The sequence below is a fragment of the Pseudophryne corroboree genome, chromosome 7 (assembly GCF_028390025.1).
Source record: "Pseudophryne corroboree isolate aPseCor3 chromosome 7, aPseCor3.hap2, whole genome shotgun sequence".
NCBI lineage: Eukaryota > Metazoa > Chordata > Amphibia > Anura > Myobatrachidae > Pseudophryne > Pseudophryne corroboree.
In genome coordinates, this window is record NC_086450.1 from 324916207 (window position 1) to 324933902 (window position 17696).

The window sequence follows — 17696 nt, forward strand, 5'->3', positions numbered from 1 at the left end:
TAGCTGTGTTAAATGTAGCACAGCTACAATCAACTCGAAATGACCCCGATGGTACTATGCGGTACTTTGCGAAACCACTCAAAAAGAGATACAAAATCTCATAGCGTATAAAAGCACTTTCTAGATTTTAACCACAAACAAAAGCTAAGTCTTCTACAAGAAGGAGTGGTTTACATAATGGTAGACAATCACGCATCCACAGGAGCGGGATGCACCCTGTTCAAATAAGGGCAATGCTGATAACACTTCTGGCTGCAAGCCACCCTATGGTGAGTCAGTGAACTGATACCTGCATCTTAGGATGCAGGTAAGGTCACTACAGCAGCAGGAGTACAGTTTTGTTTTGAAAATGGGAAGAGTCAAGGCACCAGTCAGGCTCACATGTGTACACAAAGATCTGAGGTACATGTTAGTAACAACTCAGCACCATAACTCACCATCCAAATCATCCTAGACCAGCAGCAACATACCTTTTTGACGCTCTACGTAGGTGGATGCTGTATGCCTGCTGCTACTATCATGCTGCTGTAGGTTCTCATTGAGGGCCAGATGTACTAAGCTTGAAAAGTGATAAATATCACTGTGATAAAGCACCAGCCAATCGGCTCCTAACTGTCATTTTTCAAACACAGCCTGTGACATGGCAGTTAGGAGCCGATTGGCTGGTGCTTTATCACAGTGATATTTATCACTTTTCAGGCTTAGTACATCTCCCCCTGAGAGAGCTTCCTGCATCAGATTCTATTGCTCCATGACCCAACTTCCAGGCTCTCATACTCCTTGCAACTGCTTCTCTCCACCCTCATGGGGATATCAACACCTAGCATCCTTGATAGCACAGGCCCCTTACTAACGTAAATGTATGCATATTAAACACACAGTCCTACTTCTCCCCAGGCTCTGACCCACATTAATTTATTCGCCCCTACACAACCCATCATTAGTTTAAGCACCCCACTGTTAATAAGGACTACTATCACTACTCTTTTAAATTACATTGCCGCCACTATCACCCCACCAATAAATGAATATACCACACATATAAATAATTTACCCACTTATGCCCCCTACACACATTTATGTTCTTCTCAGCACTACCATCTATCTGCTGTAAGTGAAAGAGATATGGTAAATAAAAAAAATGAAGAAGGGCTTACATCAGATATGTAGGTATAATTTAGCTATCACTTCCCACATCCTCATTCTCTCAGTCAGAGTCAGACTATTTCCTTACTTACTAGAGACCGAACCAGCAATCAACATCTTCTGATGTAACATAGTAACCTTGTTTCTGAGGTTGGAAAAATACAGTTTGTCCACTGAGTTCAACCTGTTAGTGGTGTCCTACACTGAAGTATTATTAAGTATGTATTCTAAGCTGTTCTTCATAAAGACAGTGGCTATATATCCAGATGACTGAATCAGTAAGTATTTATACATCTGTACTTTACCATATTGGTGTTGCCTGTCAGATTACACCTTACTGCAAGTAAAAACAACTCGCATGCTACAAATCTTTACAAATATAGGAGTTGGATTAACACCTTGCGACTGGTTTCCTTCTGTACCGCGAGTGCGGGGGGAGAGTGGGTGTGTATAGGTTGTGGTGCCATAAGAAGGGAGTCAGGGGGCTGCAAGGGGGGTGGCATTTGGATCTAAAGGAGAAAAGAGAGAAGACAAAGGGTGGGGGAGCTGAGGTGGATGAGGGAAGGTAAGAAAGGTGTAGGGGTGGTCCCACAGGAATGGTAAGTCAATATCAACTATATCAACTAGCTACACACTGGTCAGAGCTAGATGCAGGGGAAGGGTGAAGGCCCCAGAGGAAGGCAGGAAGTGCTGGGGAGCGGGGGGGGGGGGGTTTGAGGATGTGGTGCAGATGAAGAGGGGATATCTGTCCTGACCCTGATATGGCCACAATGCACCCTACTACCCAGCATGTTGATTGTTTGAAGCATCCTTCCACCATTTCTGCACCCTCTGCATATGTGGGTATGATCAGCACAAGTCAACAGGCTGACACAGAAATTGAGGATACTACCATGGAAGTGCAACAGGGTAAGGGGGATATTTGTGTAGCTGGCATTGTTTATGAGGATGGTGATGATGAGGATGTTGTTTGTGTAAGTCAGGTACCAGTTGTGGCAGATTTTGCCCGTGATAAGAAGGCCAAAAAAATCCACCTCATATGTGTGAAATTATTTTTTCCCAAACCCTGACAACAATTGTCAAGCCACCTATAGCCTTTGTAAAACCAAAGTAAGTAGAGGTAGGGACATTAACCATCTAGGAACCTCCTCCCTTTTACATCATTTGCTGTAAGTTCATTCAATGTTTTTTTTTTAAATGTGCTAAAATAATACCAAGCAGTCTAGCATCAGCTAGCTCTCATCTCTCAGGTAGATCCCAGCACACGCAATCACCACCACCAACATCTTCGTCATCCTCTTGTATCCAATTTACCAATGCTGACTGTCTCTTTCCCTCTCCAGGTTTCCTCAGAAGAATTCTTGAGCGCTAGGCCTGCTGTGCTGATGGGGCTGAATCATCATCCCAGAAGAGGACCAAGAAGACTACTAGCAATTTTGAACAACAATTGACTGTGAAACAATCTTTTGGAAGAGGAAGCAAGTATGAAAGCTGACAACCACTTGAACAGTGGATCAATAAAGCCATGGCAGCTATGCTAGTATTAGATCTGTGTCCAATATCCACCATTAATGCATCTGGTTTTAGACAGTTAATTGAGGTCCTGTATCCCTGCTACCAAATTCCATTTCTGTACCATTTTACCAGAAAAGCAATTGCTCAACTGTACCAACACATTAAAAAATATAATTTTTGGCCTACAAAATGCCATTGCGCCTACTATCCACTTAACATTAGATATGTGGACAAGCGGTACTGGTCAGACTGTAACTGTGACAGCATAGAAACATAGAATTTGGCGACAGATAAGAACCACTTGGCCCACCTAGTCTGCCCCTTATTTTTATCTTTTAGGTAATCTCAACCCTTTTCGCACCTTAAGTCTTTGTAAGGATATTCATATGCCTATCCCAAGCATGTTTAAATTGCTCTACAGTCTTAGCCTCTACCACCTCTGATGGGAGGCTATTCCACTTATCCACTACCCTTTCGGTGAAGTAATTTTTCCTTAAATTTCCCCTGAACCTGCCTCCCTCCAGTTTCAGTGTATGTCCTCAAGTTCTAATACTTCTCTTCCTTTGAAGAATGTTTCCCTCCTGAACTTTGTTAAAACTAGAGATGTGCACTTGAAATTTTTCGTGTTTTGTGTTTTGGTTTTGGGTTCGGTTCCGCGGCCGTGTTTTGGGTTCGACCGCGTTTTGGCAAAACCTCACCGAATTTTTTTTGTCGGATTAGGGTGTGTTTTGGATTCGGGTGTTTTTTTTTAAAAAAACACTAAAAAACAGCTTAAATCATAGAATTTGGGGGTCATTTTGATCCCAAAGTATTATTAACCTCAAAAACCATAATTTCCACTCATTTTCAGTCTATTCTGAATACCTCACACCTCACAATATTATTTTTAGTCCTAAAATTTGCATCTAGGTCGCTGGATGACTAAGCTAAGCAACCCTAGTGGCCGAGACAAACACCGTGCCCATCTAGGAGTGGCACTGCAGTGTCACGCAGGATGGCCCTTCCAAAAAACACTCCCCAAACAGCACATGACGCAAAGAAAAAAAGAGGCGCAATGAGGTAGCTGTGTGAGTAAGATAAGCGACCCTAGTGGCCGACACAAACACCGGGCCCATCTAGGAGTGGCACTGCAGTGTCACGCAGGATGGCCCTTCCAAAAAACCCTCCCCAAACAGCACATGACGCAAAGAAAAAAAGAGGCGCAATGAGGTAGCTGTGTGAGTAAGATAAGCGACCCTAGTGGCCGACACAAACACCGGGCCCATCTAGGAGTGGCACTGCAGTGTCACGCAGGATGGCCCTTCCAAAAAACCCTCCCCAAACAGCACATGACGCAAAGAAAAAAAGAGGCGCAATGAGGTAGCTGTGTGAGTAAGATAAGCGACCCTAGTGGCCGACACAAACACCGGGCCCATCTAGGAGTGGCACTGCAGTGTCACGCAGGATGGCCCTTCCAAAAAACCTCCCCAAACAGCACATGACGCAAAGAAAAAAAGAGGCGCAATGAGGTAGCTGTGTGAGTAAGATAAGCGACCCTAGTGGCCGACACAAACACCGTGCCCATCTAGGAGTGGCACTGCAGTGTCACGCAGGATGGCCCTTCCAAAAAACCCTCCCCAAACAGCACATGACGCAAAGAAAAAAAGAGGCGCAATGAGGTAGCTGTGTGAGTAAGATAAGCGACCCTAGTGGCCGACACAAACACCGGGCCCATCTAGGAGTGGCAATGCAGTGTCACGCAGGATGGCCCTTCCAAAGAACCCTCCCCAAACAGCACATGACGCAAAGAAAAAAAGAGGCGCAATGAGGTAGCTGTGTGAGTAAGATAAGCGACCCTAGTGGCCGACACAAACACCGGGCCCATCTAGGAGTGGCACTGCAGTGTCACGCAGGATGGCCCTTCCAAAAAACCCTCCCCAAACAGCACATGACGCAAAGAAAAAAAGAGGCGCAATGAGGTAGCTGTGTGAGTAAGATAAGCGACCCTAGTGGCCGACACAAACACCGTGCCCATCTAGGAGTGGCACTGCAGTGTCACGCAGGATGGCCCTTCCAAAAAACCCTCCCCAAACAGCACATGACGCAAAGAAAAAAAGAGGCGCAATGAGGTAGCTGTGTGAGTAAGATAAGCGACCCTAGTGTCCGACACAAACACCGGGCCCATCTAGGAGTGGCACTGCAGTGTCACGCAGGATGGCCCTTCCAAAAAACATTCCACAAACAGCACATGACGCAAAGAAAAATTAAAGAAAAAAGAGGTGCAAGATGGAATTGTCCTTGGGCCCTCCCACCCACCCTTATGTTGTATAAACAGGACATGCACACTTTAACCAACCCATCATTTCAGTGACAGGGTCTGCCACACGACTGTGACTGAAATGACGGGTTGGTTTGGACCCCCACCAAAAAAGAAGCAATTAATCTCTCCTTGCACAAACTGGCTCTACAGAGGCAAGATGTCCACCTCATCATCATCCTCCGATATATCACCGTGTACATCCCCCTCCTCACAGATTATCAATTCGTCCCCACTGGAATCCACCATCTCAGCTCCCTGTGTACTTTGTGGAGGCAATTGCTGCTGGTCAATGTCTCCACGGAGGAATTGATTATAATTCATTTTAATGAACATCATCTTCTCCACATTTTCTGGATGTAACCTCGTACGCCGATTGCTGACAAGGTGAGCGGCGGCACTAAACACTCTTTCGGAGTACACACTTGTGGGAGGGCAACTTAGGTAGAATAAAGCCAGTTTGTGCAAGGGCCTCCAAATTGCCTCTTTTTCCTGCCAGTATAAGTACGGACTGTGTGACGTGCCTACTTGGATGCGGTCACTCATATAATCCTCCACCATTCTTTCAATGGTGAGAGAATCATATGCAGTGACAGTAGACGACATGTCCGTAATCGTTGTCAGGTCCTTCAGTCCGGACCAGATGTCAGCATCAGCAGTCGCTCCAGACTGCCCTGCATCACCGCCAGCGGGTGGGCTCGGAATTCTGAGCCTTTTCCTCGCACCCCCAGTTGCGGGAGAATGTGAAGGAGGAGATGTTGACAGGTCGCGTTCCGCTTGACTTGACAATTTTCTCACCAGCAGGTCTTTCAACCCCAGCAGACTTGTGTCTGCCGGAAAGAGAGATCCAAGGTAGGCTTTAAATCTAGGATCGAGCACGGTGGCCAAAATGTAGTGCTCTGATTTCAACAGATTGACCACCCGTGAATCCTTGTTAAGCGAATTAAGGGCTCCATCCACAAGTCCCACATGCCTAGCGGAATCGCTCCGTGTTAGCTCCTCCTTCAATGTCTCCAGCTTCTTCTGCAAAAGCCTGATGAGGGGAATGACCTGACTCAGGCTGGCAGTGTCTGAACTGACTTCACGTGTGGCAAGTTCAAAGGGCATCAGAACCTTGCACAACGTTGAAATCATTCTCCACTGCGCTTGAGACAGGTGCATTCCACCTCCTATATCGTGCTCAATTGTATAGGCTTGAATGGCCTTTTGCTGCTCCTCCAACCTCTGAAGCATATAGAGGGTTGAATTCCACCTCGTTACCACTTCTTGCTTCAGATGATGGCAGGGCAGGTTCAGTAGTTTTTGGTGGTGCTCCAGTCTTCTGTACGTGGTGCCTGTACGCCGAAAGTGTCCCGCAATTCTTCTGGCCACCGACAGCATCTCTTGCACGCCCCTGTCGTTTTTTTAAAAATTCTGCACCACCAAATTCAAGGTATGTGCAAAACATGGGACGTGCTGGAATTTGCCCATATTTAATGCACACACAATATTGCTGGCGTTGTCCGATGCCACAAATCCACAGGAGAGTCCAATTGGGGTAAGCCATTCTGCGATGATCTTCCTCAGTTGCCGTAAGAGGTTTTCAGCTGTGTGCGTATTCTGGAAAGCGGTGATACAAAGCGTAGCCTGCCTAGGAAAGAGTTGGCGTTTGCGAGATGCTGCTACTGGTGCCGCCGCTGCTGTTCTTGCGACGGGAGTCCATACATCTACCCAGTGGGCTATCACAGTCATATAGTCCTGACCCTGCCCTGCTCCACTTGTCCACATGTCCGTGGTTAAGTGGACATTGGGTACAGCTGCATTTTTTAGGACACTGGTGAGTCTTTTTCTGAGGTCTGTGTACATTTTCGGTATCGCCTGCCTAGAGAAGTGGAACCTAGATGGTATTTGGTAACGGGGGCACACTACCTCAAGAAATTGTGTAGTTCCCTGTGAACTAACGGCGGATACCGGACGCACGTCTAACACCAACATAGTTGTCAAGGCCTCAGTTATCCGCTTTGCAGCAGGATGACTGCTGTGAAATTTCATCTTCCTCGCAAAGGACTGTTGGACAGTCAATTGCTTACTGGAAGTAGTACAAGTGGTCTTCCGACTTCCCCTCTGGGATGACCATCGACTCCCAGCAGCAACAACAGCAGCGCCAGCAGCAGTAGGCGTTACACGCAAGGATGCATCGGAGGAATCCCAGGCAGGAGAGGAATCGTCAGAATTGCCAGTGACATGGCCTGCAGGACTATTGGCATTCCTGGGGAAGGAGGAAATTGACACTGAGGGAGTTGGTGGGGTGGTTTGCGTGAGCTTGGTTACAAGAGGAAGGGATTTACTGGTCAGTGGACTGCTTCCGCTGTCACCCAAAGTTTTTGAACTTGTCACTGACTTATTATGAATGCGCTGCAGGTGACGTATAAGGGAGGATGTTCCGAGGTGGTTAACGTCCTTACCCCTACTTATTACAGCTTGACAAAGGCAACACACGGCTTGACACCTGTTGTCCGCTTTTCTGTTGAAATACCTCCACACTGAAGAGCTGATTTTTTTGGTATTTTCACCAGGCATGTCAACGGCCATATTCCTCCCACGGACAACAGGTGTCTCCCCGGGTGCCTGACTTAAACAAACCACCTCACCATCAGAATCCTCCTGGTCAATTTCCTCCCCAGCGCCAGCAACACCCATATCCTCCTCATCCTGGTGTACTTCAACACTGACATCTTCAATCTGACTATCAGGAACTGGACTGCGGGTGCTCCTTCCAGCACTTGCAGGGGGCGTGCAAATGGTGGAAGGCGCATGCTCTTCATGTCTAGTGTTGGGAAGGTCAGGCATCGCAACCGACACAATTGGACTCTCCTTGTGGATTTGGGATTTCGAAGAACGCACAGTTCTTTGCGGTGCTTTTGCCAGCTTGAGTCTTTTCAGTTTTCTAGCGAGAGGCTGAGTGCTTCCATCCTCATGTGAAGCTGAACCACTAGCCATGAACATAGGCCAGGGCCTCAGCCGTTCCTTGCCACTCCGTGTGGTAAATGGCATATTGGCAAGTTTACGCTTCTCCTCCGACAATTTTATTTTAGGTTTTGGAGTCCTTTTTTTACTGATATTTGGTGTTTTGGATTTGACATGCTCTGTACTATGACATTGGGCATCGGCCTTGGCAGACGACGTTGCTGGCATTTCATCGTCTCGGCCATGACTAGTGGCAGCAGCTTCAGCACGAGGTGGAAGTGGATCTTGATCTTTCCCTAATTTTGGAACCTCAACATTTTTGTTCTCCATATTTTAATAGGCACAACTAAAAGGCACCTCAGGTAAACAATGGAGATGGATGGATACTAGTATACTTATGGATGGACTGCCGAGTGCCGACACAGAGGTAGCTACAGCCGTGGACTACCGTACTGTGTCTGCTGCTAATATAGACTGGATGATTGATAATGAGATGAAATCAATATATATATATATATGTATGTATATATAATATCACTAGTACTGCAGCCGGGCAGGTAGATAATATATTTATTAGGTAATGATGACTGATGACGGACCTGCTGGACACTGTCAGCTCAGCAGCACCACAGACTGCTACAGTAAGCTGCTATACTCTATAGTAGTATGTACAAAGAAGAAAGAAAAAAAAACCACGGGTAGGTGGTATACAATTATGGATGGACTGCCGAGTGCCGACACAGAGGTAGCTACAGCCGTGGACTAACGCACTGTGTCTGCTGCTAATATAGACTGGATGATTGATAATGAGATGAAATCAATATATATATGTATGTATATATAATATCACTAGTACTGCAGCCGGACAGGTAGATAATATATTTATTAGGTAATGATGACTGATGACGGACCTGCTGGACACTGTCAGCTCAGCAGCACCGCAGACTGCTACAGTAAGCTACTATACTATAGTAGTATGTACAAAGAAGAAAGAAAAAAAAAACCACGGGTAGGTGGTATACAATTATGGATGGACTGCCGAGTGCCGACACAGAGGTAGCTACAGCCGTGGACTAACGTACTGTGTCTGCTGCTAATATAGACTGGATGATTGATAATGAGATGAAATCAATATATATATGTATGTATATATAATATCACTAGTACTGCAGCCGGACAGGTAGATAATATATTTATTAGGTAATGATGACTGATGACGGACCTGCTGGACACTGTCAGCTCAGCAGCACCGCAGACTGCTACAGTAAGCTACTATACTATAGTAGTATGTACAAAGAAGAAAGAAAAAAAAAAAACCACGGGTAGGTGGTATACAATTATGGATGGACTGCCGAGTGCCGACACAGAGGTAGCTACAGCCGTGGACTAACGTACTGTGTCTGTTGCTAATATAGACTGGATGATTGATAATGAGATGAAATCAATATATATATGTATGTATATATAATATCACTAGTACTGCAGCCGGACAGGTAGATAATATATTTATTAGGTAATGATGACTGATGACGGACCTGCTGGACACTGTCAGCTCAGCAGCACCGCAGACTGCTACAGTAAGCTACTATACTATAGTAGTATGTACAAAGAAGAAAGAAAAAAAAAAACACGGGTAGGTGGTATACAATTATGGATGGACTGCCGAGTGCCGACACAGAGGTAGCTACAGCCGTGGACTAACGTACTGTGTCTGCTGCTAATATAGACTGGATGATTGATAATGAGATGAAATCAATATATATATGTATGTATATATAATATCACTAGTACTGCAGCCGGACAGGTAGATAATATATTTATTAGGTAATGATGACTAATGACGGACCTGCTGGACACTGTCAGCTCAGTAGCACCGCAGACTGCTACAGTAAGCTACTATACTATAGTAGTATGTACAAAGAAGAAAGAAAAAAAAAAACCACGGGTATGTGGTATACAATTATGGATGGACTGCCGAGTGCCGACACAGAGGTAGCTACAGCCGTGGACTAACGTACTGTGTCTGCTGCTAATATAGACTGGATGATTGATAATGAGATGAAATCAATATATATATGTATGTATATATAATATCACTAGTACTGCAGCCGGACAGGTAGATAATATATTTATTAGGTAATGATGACTGATGACGGACCTGCTGGACACTGTCAGCTCAGCAGCACCGCAGACTGCTACAGTAAGCTACTATACTCTATAGTAGTATGTACAAAGAAGAAAGAAAAAAAAAAAACACGGGTAGGTGGTATACAATTATGGATGGACTGCCGAGTGCCGACACAGAGGTAGCTACAGCCGTGGACTAACGTACTGTGTCTGCTGCTAATATAGAGTCTAGACTGGATGATAAATTATTGATAATGAGATGAAATCAATATAATATCACTAGTACTGCAGCCGGACAGGTACTATATATATTTATTATGTAATGACTGATGACGGACCTGCTGGACACTGTCAGGTCAGCACAGCACCGCAGACTGCTACAGTAAGCTACTATAGTAGTATGTATAAAGAAGAATGAAAAAAAAAAAAACACGGGTAGGTGGTATACAATATTATATATATATATATATATATATATATTATATACAATTATATATATATATATTTATATATATATATATATTAAACTGGTGGTGATTGATTATTAAACTGGTGGTCACTTTAGGTCACGTTGCAACTTGCAACTAGTACTCCGAGGCCTAAGCAGACAATCACAAAATATATTATTATACTGGTGGTCAGTGTGGTCACAACAATGGCAGTGTGGCACTGACTCTGGCAGCAAAAGTGTGCACTGTACGTTATATGTACTCCTGAGTCCTGCTCTCAGACTCTAACTGCTCCCCACTGTCAGTGTCTCCCCCACAAGTCAGATAATACACTTACAGTCACACTATCTATTATCTAATCTATAAATATCACTTCAGCAAGTAGTATAGTAGTATACAGTATAGTAGTACTCCTCCTAATAATGCTCCCCAAAATACTGTGTCTCTCTCTTCTCTAAACGGAGAGGACGCCAGCCACGTCCTCTCCCTATGACTCTCAATGCACGTGTGAAAATGGCGGCGACGCGCGGCTCCTTATATAGAATCCGAGTCTCGCGATAGAATCCGAGCCTCGCGAGAATCCGACAGCGTGATGATGACGTTCGGGCGCGCTCGGGTTAGCCGAGCAAGGCGGGAAGATCCGAGCCTGCTCGGACCCGTGTAAAAAACCTGAAGTTCGGGCGGGTTCGGATTCAGAGGAACCGAACCCGCTCATCTCTAGTTAAAACCTTTGGTATATTTGAAAGTTTCTATCATGTCCCCCCTTTCCCTTCTCTCCTCCAAACTATACATGTTAGATCTTTTAGCCTTTCCGAATAAGTTTTGTGCTGTAGGCCATGCACCATTTCAGTTGCCCTTCTTTGTACACTCTCTAATGTATTTATATCCTTCTGGAGATATGGTCTCCAGAATTGGACACAGTATTCCAGATGAGGCCATACCAATGACCTATACAGTGGCATTATTACTTCTTTTTACCTGCTACTGATTCCTCTCCCTATGCAACCAAGCATCTGACTTGCCTTTCTCATTGCTTTGTTGCATTGCTTTCCTGCCTTTAAGTCACTTGAAATAGTGACTCCTAAATCCCTTTCCTTACTCAGTAGTTTCCATTATAGTACCCTTGATACTATATTTAGCCTTTAGGTTTTTGAGACCCAAGTGCATGATTTAGCATTTTTTAGCATTAAACTGTAGTTGCCACGTTCAGTTTAATGCTAAAAAATGCTAAATCATGCACTTGGGTCTCAAAACCCCAAAGGCTAAATATAGTATCAGCCCACTGGGTGGGTGTATCACCTTCAGTAGCAGTAGTATGTAACACCAAATGCCAGCTCATTCACAGGCAGGCTACTCTCTGTATCATCTGCTTCAGTAAGGGACATACCAGTGTAAACCTGTTAAGGAGCTAAGGGATGTCATAGCAAGCTAAGGGATGTCATAGCAAAATGGCTTACCCCATTAGGACTTTCCTCAGGATTTGTAATTTCTGATGCCAGTAATACTGTGAGAGCGTTACAAGTGGGTGAATACAATTATAGGTGCATGCAGGAGATACTGTCTATGGACCAAAAAATGTTATGACATTTTTGCCATTCAGCAACAGCATATAGAAGATTGTAATGGCTGCAAGTACATTTCAGTTTGCCATGCTACCACTGAAACAAGAGGCAATGACAAGATGGAATTCCACAATTTATATGCTTCAGCAAATTGAGGGACAGCAATAATCCATCCAAGCATACACAACAAGCCATGACATAGGCAGAGGAGGGAGGATGTACCTTAGTTCAGTACAGTGGAGAATACTTTCCTTTTTATGCAAGGTACTTAAACTATTCAAAGTAGTAACCTATGTAGTGAATTCATACACTTCCAGCTTGAGACAGGTAGTTCCCTTAATTAGACTAATGGAAAGGCAGCTTGAGAAACTGAAAGAGGAGATTAAATGAAGTGATTTGTTAAATATGACTTGTAGATCAAGTTCTTTATTCACTACCACAGGACCAAAGGGTTGTCAACATCTTAAAAACAGATCACTACATTTTGACGACCATACTGGATCCTAGGTTTAAGTTGAACGAAATTCCTTTCTTGAAATTATGGTGGGGCCTGCGACCACAGCTCTTGTTGTGAGGCCACACCCCCACCAGCAAGGCCACACACCCCTGTGAAGCAACACCCCTAATTTTGAGGGTGTTCCTATTTGGCAAAATGACAAGTTGGGAGGTATGAAGCTGTCGGGGGGGAGGAACAACAGGTGTTGGTGGGGGCTGCTGGAACTGTGAACTGACAGAAGGAAACTCCTCCTTACATCTGTACATTGTTGTGGGAAGAAAAGAGGCTGTATCTGTCAGGCAGTCAGTGGGAGCTGCCAGTGAGAGCTGTGTGGGCAAGCTCTCATAAGAGTGACCCCAATTATACTTGTGATCTGCAGTAGACCGCAGGTTCCCACCCATTGACTTCAATGGGGATTTTTTTTCCCCATTAAAGTCTACTGGCTCTGCTTGAGTGACAGGCCAGAAGCACACAGCCAATCAGGAGAGCGCTATGATGTGGCGCTCCTTGATTTGATATGGAGACATGGCATTTGGGAAAAGGAGAGCCATGTGTGTGTACACATGGATCCCCTTATTTTCACTGGTTCTGGTTACTACAGCTTGTTTTTTTAACCCCTGGATGCCTACATGGAGCCAAGAGGATCGATCTACACCGGATATTAGGTATTTATTTTTTATTTTATTACTGATACCCATTGGATTTCTACTAGACAAGGGGACCAAATTGCTTTGTGGCATGATAGGTAAGTATATGTAGGTGTGACTGTGTAAGTATACTTTATTAAAGTTATATTTTCATGGTGTGCATGTCCTGTGTTTATTTTAATATTTATTTTACAGGTGGAACTATAGGTACCAGTGGGACCTTTAATGTCCTGCATACTGGTACTTGTGATTCTTCAAGTACCAGTGTGTGGGGGAGGCTTGCTGGGACCTGTAGTTCCACAGGTAAAAGAAGATATTTATTCTTTATTTTACACAATAGCTATCAGCTCAGCATTTACAGCTGAGGAATGCCCAAGGCAGTGCCGGGCTTCAGCCCTGGCCCTTGGTTCCCCAGGGAACCCCAGGCAGGGCTGACTAGTTTGGGCTGTAATGCCATGGCTGTAGGGACCTGTATAAATGTGTCTCCCTGCTGTGGCATTATCTCCTTGAATAGTGGAGCCTGGTGCTGGTTCCAAAGATACCGGGGAGCCCTACATCTTTTTCCACCCACAAGTTTAGAACAAGGACCGATCCAAGAGCCCGGTGCTGGTTGTTAAAATACAAGGGACCCCTAGTAAATTTTTTACCTGTATGTTAGCAACCAGAACTGGCTCAAAGACCCCGGGGCTGGTTATGCTTTGGGGGTGGACTGCACATCGTTTATTTTTATACTATTTTTTTAACCAGCATGCCCAGCTCTCACCACTGATCTGTGCATGCTTCTGTCAAACTCACCAGCCAGAAGCTGGTCTATTTTTATAAGAGATTTTGGCAATGTTTTAGGTGCGAGATGTAAGGTGCAAGTTGGATGTTTGCAATGGCAAAATATCTGGATGCGAGTTTTACCATTGTGAGTATTGGGATGGCAGGAAACATGCAAATTTGCATGTTCCCGCAATAATAGAATAAAGATATATATAGATAAGACAATGCCGCTTAGTGGATAAAAGGCTGCCTAGATGTATTCTGGTGGAACCCACCCACCAATGTACAGGCAATTACAGTAGAGCAGTGATTTTCAACCTTTTTCAACTCGCGGCACACTCATACGATTTTTAAATTGCCAAGGCACACCATCAGTGCGCCACGGGAAAAAAAACACATTGGCCCCCACAGTAATTAAACAGATGGGATACCGCTGTCGGTATACTGACAGCCAACATCCCGTTTGTCAGTAAAACATATCTATTCCTTAATAATGCCACACACTGTTCCCCCAGTGATTCTACCACACACTGTCCCCCCAGTAATTCCACTCACTGCACCCAATAATAATCCCGGCTGTTCGCATCCCCCCCTCCCCCCCAGTGATTCCAAACATTGCTTACATAAATAAATAAATGTTTTATTTTAAATTTAAAACCTGCAGCTGTAATGCTGTGATGGCAGCATGGATGGAGAAGCTGCAGTGGCCAGTGGACGGACGGGCACTCCAGGCAGGAATGCGACGTGGAGAGGCCAGTGAACGGGCGAGCAGGCACTGCAGGCAGGAATGAGACATGGCCAACCAGAGAGCTGCCGCCCGCCGCAATCAATAGCCAGCCCGGGCAGCTCTCTGGTTGGCAGGCGGCAACGGATCTGTCTGGCGGGCAGCGGCGGGGAGCATCTCTGACTGGCGGCGGCACACCTAGATATCGCTCACGGCACATTAGTGTGCCGCGGCACAGCGGTTGAAAATCGCTGCAGTAGAGGTTGAATACGCCTTGGGCGCTACCACCATGAGCAAAGTTACCATACACAATATGTATCGAAATGGTATGGGGTATATGTCCATGAATGTCCAGATATATTCTCAAAGGCTGTGTGTTTATTCCAAGGCTGTGTGTTTATTCCAAGACGTATTGTCCTCAGATGGTCCACTAAGCTCCGACCTGGTAAACAGGATACTGACTCGCTCGGGGATGACGTCACTGGTCCGCTCACGCTGAGGCAGCGGAATCCCATCACCATAGTGATCTGTAACAACATTACAAGAAACAAAGTTATTAGTCTCTATGAAGCAAAAACAGTTGCAGCAAAATAATCATATATGTTACAGTTAGTGATGTGCACCGGAAATTTTTCGGGTTTTGTGTTTTGGTTTTGGATTCGGTTCCGCGGACGCGTTTTGGCAAAACCTCCCTGAAAATTTTTGTGTGTTTTGGATTCGGGTGTTTTTTTTCAAAAAAACCTCAAAAACAGCTTAAATCATAGAATTTGGGGGTCATTTTGATCCCATAGTATTATTAACCTCAACAACCATAATTTCCACTAATTTCCAGTCTATTCTGAACAACTCACACCTCACAATATTATTTTTAGTCCTAAAATTTGCATCGAGGTCGCTGGATGACTAAGCTAAGCGACCCAAGTGGCCGACACAAACACCTGGCCCATCTAGGAGTGGCACTGCAGTGTCAGACAGGATGGCACTTCAAAATATATTCCCCAAACAGCACATGATGCAAAGAAAAAAAGAGGTGCACCAAGGTCGCTGGATGGCTAAGCTAAGCGACTCAAGTGGCCGACACAAACACCTGGCCCATCTAGGAGTGGCACTGCAGTGTCAGACAGGAAGGCACTTCAAAAAATAGTCCCCAAACAGCACATGATGCAAAGAAAAAAAGAGGTGCACCAAGGTCGCTGGATGGCTAAGCTAAGCGACCCAAGTGGCCGACACAAACACCTGGCCCAACTAGGAGTGGCACTGCAGTGTCAGACAGGATGGCACTTCAAAAAATAGTCCCCAAACAGCACATGATGCAAAGAAAAAAAGAAGTGCACCAAGGTCGCTGGATGGCTAAGCTAAGCGACCCAAGTGGCCGACACAAACACCTGGCCCATCTAGGAGTGGCACTGCAGTGTAAGACAGGATGGCACTTCAAAAAATAGTCCCCAAACAGCACATGATGCAGAGATAAATATATATATACTGGTGGTCAGCAAAATTCTGCACTGTCCTCCTACTATATACTGCGCACAACTAAAATGCAGCACAGGTATGGATGGATAGTATACTTGACGACACAGTGGTAGAGCAATGGACTACTGTACCGTACTGCTATATATATATATATATATATATATATATATACTGGTGGTCAGCAAAATTCTGCACTGTCCTCCTACTATATACTGCGCACAACTAAAATGCAGCACAAGTATGGATGGATAGTATACTTGATGACACAGAGGTAGAGCAATGGACTACTGTACCGTACTGCTATATATTTACTGGTGGTCAGCAAAATTCTGCACTGTCCTCCTACTATATACTACAATGCAGCACAGATATGGAGCGTTTTTCAGGCAGAGAACGTAAATATTTGCAGCACACTGAGCACAGATATTTGCATCACACTGAGCACAGATATTTGCAGCAAACAACACAGAAACTGAGAGAACACAGCCACGTCCTCTCGCTATCATCTCCAATGCACGAGTGAAAATGGCGGCGACGCGCGGCTCCTTATATAGAATAAGAATCTCGCAAGAATCCGACAGTGGGATGATGACGTTTGGGCGCGCTCGGGTTAACCGAGCAAGGCGGGAAGATCCGAGGCTGCCTCAGAACCGTGTAAAATGGGTGAAGTTCGGGGGGGTTCGGATCTCAACGAACCGAACCCGCTCATCTCTAGTTACAGTAACACATTATGTTTAAAAACAAATAAAAACTGATCCCCTAACATGTTAGTACCTGTTTATGCAGTCGGGAGTTTGGATATTAATATAACTTTCTCAATACATGATAAAATATTTAACAATTTTAATGTTATAGTAAATTATCAAATTATTTTATAAGAATATTATAAAAATGCATTGAGGACTTCCGGTGGGTGGCGCATCCAAGATGGCCACATCTTAACTGAGCTCTGCTCACTATAGCCCCATCTATCACCATCTGCCACATTCCCGGTCACTAACTCGGGATATATCTGCGGGATAGCCTTAGGGTACCCGCTAGTGACTTTTCCGGAGAGAATCGCTGGATGGGATCTCTGTTCCCCGGAGTCGGGCCCGTGCTTGGGCCGCCGCGTGGTGAGCGTCCTCGTTTCCTGCCCTCCCGTCTGAGTTGCCCTGGGATTATCGCTGGCTTGCCGATCCCCTACCTGGACCTCAGTGGAGACCGCTATTCCCATCTCCTCGGGCCGCCATCCGGGGGTCCAGCGTGGGTGCCCGTGGAGCTACTTCCGGGACGCCTGATCCGTCAACGAACCGGTGAGTGTGGAGGAGGGCGCCCTCACCTACCGCCTGGAACTGTGCTGGCGACCTGCGGGCTGGGGTGATCGGGGCTCCGTCACCCGAGCAGTCGCTTTGCTCCTATCTGCCCCTACTCACCTGCCGAGCTGGTCGTCGTCTGTCTGGCCTCCCGCGGCGATCCGCCGGTCCCGCCGCTCGGTGTGTTTGGCTCCCCTCCGCTGGGTCGTCCTCAGTGTGAACGCTGCTCTGGTGCCCCTGGGGGACTGGTCGCTG